Source organism: Phyllobates terribilis, unplaced genomic scaffold (genome assembly GCF_046119375.1).
Source record: "Phyllobates terribilis strain yellow unplaced genomic scaffold, ASM4611937v1 Scaffold_12__6_contigs__length_324123572, whole genome shotgun sequence".
NCBI lineage: Eukaryota > Metazoa > Chordata > Amphibia > Anura > Dendrobatidae > Phyllobates > Phyllobates terribilis.
Genome location: NW_027362772.1, coordinates 206,859,525 through 206,873,871, shown reverse-complemented (window position 1 = coordinate 206,873,871; position 14,347 = coordinate 206,859,525). Strand labels below are relative to the sequence as shown.

General features: G+C 43.1%; 1 protein-coding gene and 1 long non-coding RNA gene across 3 annotated transcripts in view; one reads left to right on the top strand and one right to left on the bottom strand.

Moving 5' to 3' along the window:
* USP2 (ubiquitin specific peptidase 2) overlaps window positions 1-14,347 on the top strand; it is a 203,719-nt gene that overhangs the window by 82,684 nt on the left and 106,688 nt on the right. The window lies entirely within an intron of this gene.
* LOC141172426 (uncharacterized) overlaps window positions 1-14,347 on the bottom strand; it is a 102,340-nt gene that overhangs the window by 28,586 nt on the left and 59,407 nt on the right. Inside the window, exon 3 of the long non-coding RNA XR_012252472.1 lies at window positions 12,868-12,966. This is a non-coding gene — a long non-coding RNA (uncharacterized lncRNA). The remainder of the gene's footprint in view (window positions 1-12,867; window positions 12,967-14,347) is intronic.

Sequence of the window (14,347 nt, the reverse complement as noted above, 5' to 3'; positions counted from 1 at the left end):
ATAAGATGGGACCAGGATGGGGACATTACTATAAGATGGGACCAGGATGGGGACATTACTATAAGATGTGAGCAGGAAGGGGACATTACTATAAGAAGGGACAAGGATGGGAAGATTACTATAAGATGGGACCAGGATGGGGACATTACTATAAGATGTGAGCAGGAAGGGGACATTACTATAAGATGGGACCAGAATGGGGACATTACTATAAGATGTGACCAGGAAGGGGACATTACTATAAGATGGGACAAGGATGGGGACATTACTATAAGATGGGACTAGGATAAGGATATTACTATAAGATGAGACCGGGATGGGGACATTACTATAAGATGGGACCAGGATGGGGACATTACTATAAGATGGGACCAGGATGGGGACATTACTATAAGATGAGACCAGGATGGGGACATTACTATAAGATGGGACCAGGATGGGGACATTACTATAAGATGAGACCAGGATGGGAAGATTACTATAAGATGTGACCAGGATGGGGACATTACTATAAGATGTGACCAGGATGGGGACATTACTATAAGATGTGACCAGGAAGGGGACATTACTATAAGATGGGACAAGGATGGGGACATTACTATAAGATGGGACCAGGATGGGGACATTACTATAAGACGAGACCAGGATGGAACATTACTATAAGATGGGACCAGGATGGGGACATTACTAAAAAAATGTGACCAGGAAGGGGACATTACTATAAGATGGGACCAGGATGGGGACATTACTATAAGATGTGACCAGGAAGGGGACATTACTATAAGATGGGACAAGGATGGGGACATTACTATAAGATGGGACTAGGATGGGGATATTACTATAAGATGAGACCGGGATGGGGACATTACTATAAGATGGGACCAGGATGGGGACATTACTATAAGATGGGACCAGGATGGGACATTACTATAAGATGGGACCAGGATGGGGACATTACCATAAGACGAGACCAGGATGGGGACATTACTATAAGATGGGACCAGGATGGGGACATTACTAAAAAATGTGACCAGGAAGGGGACATTACTATAAGATGGGACAAGGATGGGGACATTACTATAAGATGGGATCAGGATGGGGACATTACTATAAGATGTGACCAAGAAGGGGACATTACTATAAGATGGGACAAGGATGGGGACATTACTATAAGATGGGACTAGGATGGGGATATTACTATAAGATGGGACCAGGATGGGGACATTACTATAAGATGGGACAAGGATGGGGACATTACTATAAGATGGGACCAGGATGGGGACATTACTATAAGATGAGACCAGGATGGGGATATTACTATAAGATGGGACCAGGATGGGGACATTACTATAAGATGAGACCAGGATGGGAAGATTACTATAAGATGTGACCAGGATGGGGACATTACTATAAGATGTGACCAGGATGGGGACATTACTATAAGATGTGACCAGGAAGGGGACATTACTATAAGATGGGACCAGGATGGGGACATTACTAAAAAATGTGACCAGGAAGGGGACAGTACTATAAGATGGGACAAGGGTGGGGACATTACTATAAGATGGGACCAGGATGGGGACATTACTATAAGATGTGACCAGGAAGGGGACATTACTATAAGATGGGACAAGGATGGGGACATTACTATAAGATGGGACCAGGATGGGGACATTACTATAAGATGGGACCAGGATGGGGACATTACTATAAGATGTGACCAGGAAGGGGGCATTACTATAAGATGGGACCAGGATGGGGACATTACTATAAGACGAGACCAGGATAGGGACATTACTATAAGATGGGACCAGGATGGGGACATTACTAAAAAAATGTGACCAGGAAGAGGACAGTACTATAAGATGGGACAAGGATGGGGACATTACTATAAGATGGGACCAGGATGGGGACATTACTATAAGATAAGACCAGGATAGGGACATTACTATAAGATGAGACCTGGATGGGAACATTACTATAAGATGGGACCAGGATGGGGACATTACTATAAGATGAGACCAGGATGGGAACATTAGTATAAGATGGGACCAGGATGGGGACATTACTATAAGATTAGACCAGGATGGGGACATTACTATAAGATGGGACAAGGATGGGGACATTACTATAAGATGGGACCAGGATGGGGACATTACTATAAGATGGGACCAGGATGGGGACATTACTATAAGATGTGAGCAGGAAGGGGACATTACTATAAGAAGGGACAAGGATGGGAAGATTACTATAAGATGGGACCAGGATGGGGACATTACTATAAGATGTGACCAGGATGGGGACATTACTATAAGATGTGACCAGGAAGGGGACATTACTATAAGATGGGACAAGGATGGGGACATTACTATAAGATGGGACCAGGATGGGGACATTACTATAAGATGGGACCAGGAAGGGGACATTACTATAAGATGGGACAAGGATGGGGACATTACTATAAGATGGGACTAGGATGGGGACATTACTATAAGATGTGAGCAGGAAGGGGACATTACTATAAGATGGGACCAGGATGGGGACATTACTATAAGATGTGAGCAGGAAGGGGACATTACTATAAGAAGGGACAAGGATGTGAAGATTACTATAAGATGGGACCAGGATGGGGACATTACTATAAGATGTGAGCAGGAAGGGGACATTACTATAAGATGGGACCAGAATGGGGACATTACTATAAGATGTGACCAGGAAGGGGACATTACTATAAGATGGGACAAGGATGGGGACATTACTATAAGATGGGACTAGGATGGGGATATTACTATAAGATGAGACCGGGATGGGGACATTACTATAAGATGGGACCAGGATGGGGACATTACTATAAGATGGGACCAGGATGGGGACATTACTATAAGATGGGACCAGGATGGGAACATTACTATAAGATGAGACCAGGATGGGGGCATTACTATAAGATGGGACCAGGATGGGGATATTACTATAAGATGAGACCAGGATGGGAAGATTACTATAAGATGTGACTTGGATGGAGACATTACTATAAGATGTGACCAGGATGGGGACATTACTATAAGATGTGACCAGGAAGGGGACATTACTATAAGATGGGACAAGGATGGGGACATTACTATAAGATGGGACCAGGATGGGGACATTACTATAAGACGAGACCAGGATGGGGACATTACTATAAGACGGGACCAGGATGGGGACATTACTAAAAAATGTGACCAGGAAGGGGACATTACTATAAGATGGGACAAGGATGGGGACATTACTATAAGACGAGACCAGGATGGAACATTACTATAAGATGGGACCAGGATGGGGACATTACTAAAAAAATGTGACCAGGAAGGGGACATTACTATAAGATGGGACCAGGATGGGGACATTACTATAAGATGTGACCAGGAAGGGGACATTACTATAAGATGGGACAAGGATGGGGACATTACTATAAGATGGGACCAGGATGGGGATATTACTATAAGATGGGACCAGGATGGGGACATTACTATAAGATGAGACCAGGATGGGAAGATTACTATAAGATGTGACCAGGATGGGGACATTACTATAAGATGTGACCAGGATGGGGACATTACTATAAGATGTGACCAGGAAGGGGACATTACTATAAGATGGGACCAGGATGGGGACATTACTAAAAAATGTGACCAGGAAGGGGACAGTACTATAAGATGGGACAAGGGTGGGGACATTACTATAAGATGGGACCAGGATGGGGACATTACTATAAGATGTGACCAGGAAGGGGACATTACTATAAGATGGGACAAGGATGGGGACATTACTATAAGATGGGACCAGGATGGGGACATTACTATAAGATGGGACCAGGATGGGGACATTACTATAAGATGTGACCAGGAAGGGGGCATTACTATAAGATGGGACCAGGATGGGGACATTACTATAAGACGAGACCAGGATAGGGACATTACTATAAGATGGGACCAGGATGGGGACATTACTAAAAAAATGTGACCAGGAAGAGGACAGTACTATAAGATGGGACAAGGATGGGGACATTACTATAAGATGGGACCAGGATGGGGACATTACTATAAGATAAGACCAGGATAGGGACATTACTATAAGATGAGACCTGGATGGGAACATTACTATAAGATGGGACCAGGATGGGGACATTACTATAAGATGAGACCCGGATGGGAACATTAGTATAAGATGGGACCAGGATGGGGACATTACTATAAGATTAGACCAGGATGGGGACATTACTATAAGATGGGACAAGGATGGGGACATTACTATAAGATGGGACCAGGATGGGGACATTACTATAAGATGGGACCAGGATGGGGACATTACTATAAGATGTGAGCAGGAAGGGGACATTACTATAAGAAGGGACAAGGATGGGAAGATTACTATAAGATGGGACCAGGATGGGGACATTACTATAAGATGTGACCAGGATGGGGACATTACTATAAGATGTGACCAGGAAGGGGACATTACTATAAGATGGGACAAGGATGGGGACATTACTATAAGATGGGACCAGGATGGGGACATTACTATAAGATGTGACCAGGAAGGGGACATTACTATAAGATGGGACAAGGATGGGGACATTACTATAAGATGGGACAAGGATGGGGACATTACTATAAGATGTGAGCAGGAAGGGGACATTACTATAAGATGGGACCAGGATGGGGACATTACTATAAGATGTGAGCAGGAAGGGGGCATTACTATAAGAAGGGACAAGGATGGGAAGATTACTATAAGATGGGACCAGGATGGGGACATTACTATAAGATGTGAGCAGGAAGGGGACATTACTATAAGATGGGACCAGAATGGGGACATTACTATAAGATGTGACCAGGAAGGGGACATTACTATAAGATGGGACAAGGATGGGGACATTACTATAAGATGGGACTAGGATGGGGATATTACTATAAGATGAGACCGGGATGGGGACATTACTATAAGATGGGACCAGGATGGGGACATTACTATAAGATGGGACCAGGATGGGGACATTACTATAAGATGGGACCAGGATGGGGACATTACTATAAGATGAGACCAGGATGGGGGCATTACTATAAGATGGGACCAGGATGGGGATATTACTATAAGATGAGACCAGGATGGGAAGATTACTATAAGATGTGACTTGGATGGAGACATTACTATAAGATGTGACCAGGATGGGGACATTACTATAAGATGTGACCAGGAAGGGGACATTACTATAAGATGGGACAAGGATGGGGACATTACTATAAGATGGGACCAGGATGGGGACATTACTATAAGACGAGACCAGGATGGGGACATTACTATAAGACGGGACCAGGATGGGGACATTACTAAAAAATGTGACCAGGAAGGTGACATTACTATAAGATGGGACAAGGATGGGGACATTACTATAAGATGGGACCAGGATGGGGACATTACTATAAGATGTGACCAGGAAGGGGACATTACTATAAGATGGGACAAGGATGGGGACATTACTATAAGATGGGACTAGGATGGGGATATTACTATAAGATGAGACCGGGATGGGGACATTACTATAAGATGGGACCAGGATGGGGACATTACTATAAGATGGGATCAGGATGGGGACATTACTATAAGATGTGACCAGGAAGGGGACATTACTATAAGATGGGACAAGGATGGGGACATTACTCTAAGATGGGACTAGGATGGGGATATTACTATAAGATGAGACCGGGATGGGGACATTACTATAAGATGGGACCAGGATGGGGACGTTACTATAAGATGGGACCAGGATGGGGACATTACTATAAGATGGGACAAGGATGGGGACATTACTATAAGATGGGACCAGGATGGGGACATTACTATAAGATGAGACCAGGATGGGGACATTACTATAAGATGGGACCAGGATGGGGACATTACTATAAGATGAGACCAGGATGGGAAGATTACTATAAGATGTGACCAGGATGGGGACATTACTATAAGATGTGACCAGGATGGGGACATTACTATAAGATGTGACCAGGAAGGGGACATTACTATAAGATGGGACAAGGATGGGGACATTACTATAAGATGGGACCAGGATGGGGACATTACTATAAGACGAGACCAGGATGGGGACATTACTATAAGATGGGACCAGGATGGGGACATTACTATAAGATGGGACCAGGATGGGGACATTACTATAAGATGGGACCAGGATGGGGACATTACTATAAGATGTGAGCAGGAAGGGGACATTACTATAAGAAGGGACAAGGATGGGAAGATTACTATAAGATGGGACCAGGATGGGGACATTACTATAAGATGTGAGCAGGAAGGGGACATTACTATAAGATGGGACCAGAATGGGGACATTACTATAAGATGTGACCAGGAAGGGGACATTACTATAAGATGGGACAAGGATGGGGACATTACTATAAGATGGGACTAGGATAAGGATATTACTATAAGATGAGACCGGGATGGGGACATTACTATAAAATGGGACCAGGATGGGGACATTACTATAAGATGAGACTAGGATGGGGACATTACTATAAGATGGGACCAGGATGGGGACATTACTATAAGATGAGACCAGGATGGGAAGATTACTATAAGATGTGACCAGGATGGGGACATTACTATAAGATGTGACCAGGATGGGGACATTACTATAAGATGTGACCAGGAAGGGGACATTACTATAAGATGGGACAAGGATGGGGACATTACTATAAGATGGGACCAGGATGGGGACATTACTATAAGATGGGACCAGGATGGGGACATTACTATAAGATGGGACGAGGATTGGGACATTACTATAAAAATGTGACCAGGAAGGGGACATTACTATAAGATGGGACCAGGATGGGGACATTACTATAAGATGTGACCAGGAAGGGGACATTACTATAAGATGGGACAAGGATGGGGACATTACTATAAGATGGGACTAGGATGGGGATATTACTATAAGATGAGACCGGGATGGGGACATTACTATAAGATGGGACCAGGATGGGGACATTACTATAAGATGGGACCAGGATGGGACATTACTATAAGATGGGACCAGGATGGGGACATTACCATAAGACGAGACCAGGATGGGGACATTACTATAAGATGGGACCAGGATGGGGACATTACTAAAAAATGTGACCAGGAAGGGGACATTACTATAAGATGGGACAAGGATGGGGACATTACTATAAGATGGGATCAGGATGGGGACATTACTATAAGATGTGACCAAGAAGGGGACATTACTATAAGATGGGACAAGGATGGGGACATTACTATAAGATGGGACTAGGATGGGGACATTACTATAAGATGAGACCGGGATGGGGACATTACTATAAGATGGGACCAGGATGGGGACATTACTATAAGATGGGACCAGGATGGGGACATTACTATAAGATGGGATAAGGATGGGGACATTACTATAAGATGGGACCAGGATGGGGACATTACTATAAGATGAGACCAGGATGGGGATATTGCTATAAGATGGGACCAGGATGGGGACATTACTATAAGATGAGACCAGGATGGGAAGATTACTATAAGATGTGACCAGGATGGGGACATTACTATAAGATGTGACCAGGATGGGGACATTACTATAAGATGTGACCAGGAAGGGGACATTACTATAAGATGGGACCAGGATGGGGACATTACTAAAAAATGTGACCAGGAAGGGGACAGTACTATAAGATGGGACAAGGGTGGGGACATTACTATAAGATGGGACCAGGATGGGGACATTACTATAAGATGTGACCAGGAAGGGGACATTACTATAAGATGGGACAAGGATGGGGACATTACTATAAGATGGGACCAGGATGGGGACATTACTATAAGATGGGACCAGGATGGGGACATTACTATAAGATGTGACCAGGAAGGGGGCATTACTATAAGATGGGACCAGGATGGGGACATTACTATAAGACGAGACCAGGATAGGGATATTACTATAAGATGGGACCAGGATGGGGACATTACTAAAAAAATGTGACCAGGAAGAGGACAGTACTATAAGATGGGACAAGGATGGGGACATTACTATAAGATGGGACCAGGATGGGGACATTACTATAAGATGTGACCAGGAAGGGGACATTCCTATAAGATGGGACCAGGAAGGGGACATTACTATAAGATGGGACCAGGATGGGGACATTACTATAAGATGGGACAAGGATGGGGACATTACTATAAGATGGGACCAGGATGGGGACATTACTATAAGACGAGACCAGGATGGGGACATTACTATAAGATGGGACAAGGATGGGGACATTACTATAAGATGTGACCAGGATGGGGACATTACTATAAGATGTGACCAGGAAGGGGACATTACTATAAGATGGGACCAGGATGGGGACATTACTAAAAAATGTGACCAGGAAGGGGACAGTACTATAAGATGGGACAAGGGTGGGGACATTACTATAAGATGGGACCAGGATGGGGACATTACTATAAGATGTGACCAGGAAGGGGACATTACTATAAGATGGGACAAGGATGGGGACATTACTATAAGATGGGACCAGGATGGGGACATTACTATAAGATGGGACCAGGATGGGGACATTACTATAAGATGTGACCAGGAAGGGGGCATTACTATAAGATGGGACCAGGATGGGGACATTACTATAAGACGAGACCAGGATAGGGATATTACTATAAGATGGGACCAGGATGGGGACATTACTAAAAAAATGTGACCAGGAAGAGGACAGTACTATAAGATGGGACAAGGATGGGGACATTACTATAAGATGGGACCAGGATGGGGACATTACTATAAGATGGGACCAGGATGGGGACATTACTAAAAAAATGTGACCAGGAAGGGGACATTACTATAAGATGGGACAAGGATGGGGACATTACTATAAGATGGGACCAGGATGGGGACATTACTATAAGATGTGACCAGGAAGGGGACATTACTATAAGATGGGACAAGGATGGGGACATTACTATAAGATGGGACTAGGATGGGGATATTACTATAAGATGAGACCGGGATGGGGACATTACTATAAGATGGGACCAGGATGGGGACATTACTATAAGATGGGACCAGGATGGGACATTACTATAAGATGGGACCAGGATGGGGACATTACTATAAGACGAGACCAGGATGGGGACATTATTATAAGATGGGACCAGGATGGGGACATTACTAAAAAATGTGACCAGGAAGGGGACATTACTATAAGATGGGACAAGGATGGGGACATTACTATAAGATGGGACCAGGATGGGGACATTACTATAAGATGTGACCAGGAAGGGGACATTACTATAAGATGGGACAAGGATGGGGACATTACTATAAGATGGGACTAGGATGGGGACATTACTATAAGATGAGACCGAGATGGGGACATTACTATAAGATGGGACCAGGATGGGGATATTACTATAAGATGGGACCAGGATGGGCACATTACTATAAGATGGGACAAGGATGGGGACATTACTATAAGATGGGACCAGGATGGGGACATTACTATAAGATGAGACCAGGATGGGGACATTACTATAAGATGGGACCAGGATGGGGACATTACTATAAGATGAGACCAGGATGGGAAGATTACTATAAGATGTGACCAGGATGGGGACATTACTATAAGATGTGACCAGGATGGGGACATTACTATAAGATGTGACCAGGAAGGGGACATTACTATAAGATGGGACCAGGATGGGGACATTACTAAAAAATGTGACCAGGAAGGGGACAGTACTATAAGATGGGACAAGGGTGGGGACATTACTATAAGATGGGACCAGGATGGGGACATTACTATAAGATGTGACCAGGAAGGGGACATTACTATAAGATGGGACAAGGATGGGGACATTACTATAAGATGGGACCAGGATGGGGACATTACTATAAGATGGGACCAGGATGGGGACATTACTATAAGATGTGACCAGGAAGGGGGCATTACTATAAGATGGGACCAGGATGGGGACATTACTATAAGACGAGACCAGGATAGGGACATTACTATAAGATGGGACCAGGATGGGGACATTACTAAAAAATGTGACCAGGAAGAGGACAGTACTATAAGATGGGACAAGGATGGGGACATTACTATAAGATGGGACCAGGATGGGGACATTACTATAAGATGTGACCAGGAAGGGGACATTACTATAAGATGGGACAAGGATGGGGACATTACTATGAGATGGGACCAGGATGGGGACATTACTATAAGATGGGACCAGGATGGGGACATTACTATAAGATGTGACCAGGATGGGGACATTACTATAAGATGTGACCAGGAAGGGGGCATTACTATAAGATGGGACAAGGATGGGGACATTACTATAAGACGAGACCAGGATGGGGACATTACTATAAGATGGGACCAGGATGGGGACATTACTATAAGATGTGACCAGGAAGGGGACATTACTATAAGATGGGACAAGGATGGGGACATTACTATAAGATGTGAGCAGGAAGGGGACATTACTATAGGGAGGGACCAGGATGGGGATGATTACTATAAGATAGGACCAGGATGGGGACATTACTACCGGACATTGGACATTATTACAGGCTGAGGGATATTATTACAGGATTGGTGACATTATTACAGGATGGAGGCCAGAATTACTATATGGTGCTAATTGTAAAACTATATTACTTCATGGGGCCGATTGGGGGTCAAAATAAAGGAAACATTTAAAAATAAAAAGTAAAATATAAAGAATGAAAAAATAATTAAATAATATCTGGCCACTAAAAATGCTGTTTTATGTAAAAATGTAAGTAAAAGAGAAGACCTGTACCATAACCCATACGATAAATACGCCAAAAAAAAGATGATCAAAAAGTCAAAGAAAATAATGATATCACTGAAAACGTAATCTTCTCCCGCAAAGAATGAGGACCTTCATATCTACATTTTTTCTATGTGCGGCCCATTTACCCGGCTGAGTTTGAGACCCCTGCTAGATCATCTTTATCGGGCACAACTGCACGCCTATGAACATTGCTGGTTAATAAAAGTCACAGTGCAGCAACAAACCTCATAACACATCTGTTCTGCTGGTGAAGAGGAGCTTTTGTCAATTCTATTAAATCCTAAAATATCTCTCACCTTGTACTGCAAAACAAAGCTAAAAAATATGCTTCACAGCCCACAAATAACAACATAAGAGGCAAGGTTAGTATAATTCACTCTCACAAGATGGCCTCGGAAAACATCATTGCTGCTCTGAATGCTTTCCCTCCCCTTACTAGCACCTTACAAACTAAAAAAAAAATAAAAGCATCTAAAAATATTCTAGTTTAGCATCTCTGGAACTTTGGTAGCTATACGATAAGTACTTCAGGAGGAGGGGTGCTGATCTGTGGAGAGGCAAGTGAGGACAGAGCTGAAGGATGTCACATCAAGTAACATGGTGAGAAGATACATATTAACGGCAACATAGCATTTAGTTGGTAGTAGTAGGGCCCTGTGCCCCATACGGCAGAAATTACCGCTTACTACCTTTTTTTAGTAGTTCTACAAAAAGTTTCTGAAATTATTTTTGAAATACTTAAAATCATTTTTTTACATAAAACTTTTTTTGCCACATTTATTTTCCTTCTACTTGTCAATAGATTCATAATTAGAAAAATAGCCCAAATACTATAAATTGAGCGTAGGCAAGGGAAAATAATCCCCCCCAACACCCTCAAATACCGACTCCAAGGCAACATTTTTTTACTAAGAGAAAAACAGAGTCATCATGGTTTTTTAGAAAGAGACACATATTTTATTAACACAGTTAAGACAAATCTTATAATCAGAAAAACAAAAGAAAATTGATGAAGAACAAGTGAAAAGGCAAGGTGGACAATGAATTATCCACATAAGCCCAAACGGACCTGCCCCAATATTAGATGCTATAATCAGAAGTAAGCACAACTCTTGTAGCTAAAAATAAGAGGGGATTTCTCCACGAGAAAAATGGAAAACCCGCTGCACCTAGAATTTCCAGCCAATACGATTAAAATAGCATAAATGATGGACCAATAATTTATCTCAATGGAATAACAAGATTGAGGGACTGTCATTAAATTTAAACGCCTAGTGGCGCCCTATAGTATAATGAAAAACAGGCATCAAAGACAGACCCATCAATTAAGGTGCAGCGTGCATATTAATGTAAACTGTAGAGTTGGACAAATAGAAGAGCATCTCCACATATTCCCTCCCATCCCCCAATCGCCCACTCCTACAAAATAAAAGGAGGGGAGAGTGACCTCTTAGACATTTCAACATAAAGTGCCATAAAGGGCATGACACTCAAATAAACAATGGGGGAGATGTTACTCTTACCAGGGGTGGTGGTGGTGGTGGGCAGTCAAATGGGCTTTGGGACAAATAGTACGTCCCCGACGCGCGTTTCGCGGCGATTACGGCCGCTTTCTCAATAGATTCATGGCTGAAGCTTGGCAGCATGAATCAGATCCTGTCTGAAACGCTCAGAGAATATATTTGAAAAGACAGCTGGAGGCTAAGGCCGCAGCCCCACTATCAGTCAGTATTTTTTCTCAGGAGTGGGAGCCAAAACCAGGAGTGGGTGATAAATGCAGAATTGGTGACTTGTTTCAATTATACCTTTTCTCTGATTGTTCCTCACCTGGTTTTGGCTCCCACTCCTGAGTAAAAATACTGACCGAATACTGACCAAATACTGATAGTGGGACCGTGGCCTAAAAGGAAAGACCTGACTAGTCCGATGCAGCCACTCCCTCCTGCCGCAGAGTTTTCGAGAAAGACATACCTGGGCAGCCAGGCTGGGATTCTTGTTGTCCGTGGTTCAGGGCACCATGAATCTACTGACAGGTTGCCGTCAATGTCAATCCAGGAGGCTCACTATGTACTGAAAAAAATGTAACAAAATTATAGATCACTATGAACACACGCTCTACTATAAATTACTGCACAAACCAAAGAAAATGACCAAAATGTGAACACAGGCGACTGGTATATGACCACACAGTGATGTACATATTAAAGCAGCAACTTTTGATCCCTGTGCAGTTGCCCTGGATAGGTGTTATGCCCAAAGTGGACATGGCTGACAGGTATGGACAGTGACTGGCTGCAGTGGTCACATGGGTAGTCAGGGATGTCATTGTTGCAGCACAAGCACACAAAGACCAGTGGAAAGCACCAAAGTGGTGGAGCTGGAATAGTAGGGGAATTATCAGATGAGTAATTAGTCTTTTGTAATTTTATGGTATTTATTCTTTTTGGTCCAATAGTTTTAGATGAGAGAAAACTCCTATGACTGGTCATCGATTTCCACTGATCGTGAGGCACAGCATCTTATAGACGCTGGGGTTCTTTCTTTTTGCGTCAGTCTGGATACTCGCATCGTTTTTTACTAGTGAGCTGCTTCCAAATATTATCCGCCTGGAGAATGGTCAGGTCACTTCCTTTAGCTGCTTGACCGCTTTTGAAGCAGTGAAAAGAAGCTCAAATATAAAATGTATATTTGTGCCCTGTATGTAACCCCTTCTCATGTACAGCGCCATGGGATCAGGGGGGCTATATAAATAAATAATAAATAGATGAAACATTTGGAAGTCGTTTTGACATTGCGGTGCATATGTTCATCCTTTTTAGCATTTGTAAGCACTTTTCAGGTGGAATCCGCCTGATAAAGACATAGTGTGCACATAACCTTAGTAATCCAGCTTTCTGGCCATGCCAAGGGCTTGACTTCCACGGTATTGTTTTTGTATCACTCACACCAAGACTTTGGTTTCTCATTGTTTACCAATCGTCTTTACTTTGCAGCTTTCTGTTCATTCTAACAGACTGTTGTCAGATGCTTCCCTCTTACTCTTAGCACATGTTCTTTTCATCACCTCTTGGGGACACTTACAGGTGCATCTCACTAAATTAGAATATCATCAAAAAGTTCATTTATTTCAGTTCTTCAATACAAAAAGTGAAACTCCTATATTATATAGAGTCATTACAAACAGAGTGATTTATTTCAAGTGTTTATTTCTGTTATTGTTGATGATCATGGCTTACAGCCAATGAAAACACAAAAGTCATTATCTCAGTAAATTAGAATACTTTATAACAACAGCTTGAAACATGTTTTTAACATCCGAAATGTTGGCCTACTGAAATGTATGTTCAGTAACTGCACTTGACGCGCCCCCTGGGCCTGTGTGGTGCAGGGGGATACCCGGAGCCGGATCGCTGGGGGTTGTAGTCTCAGTGTGGCGGTGACCCGGTCCGTG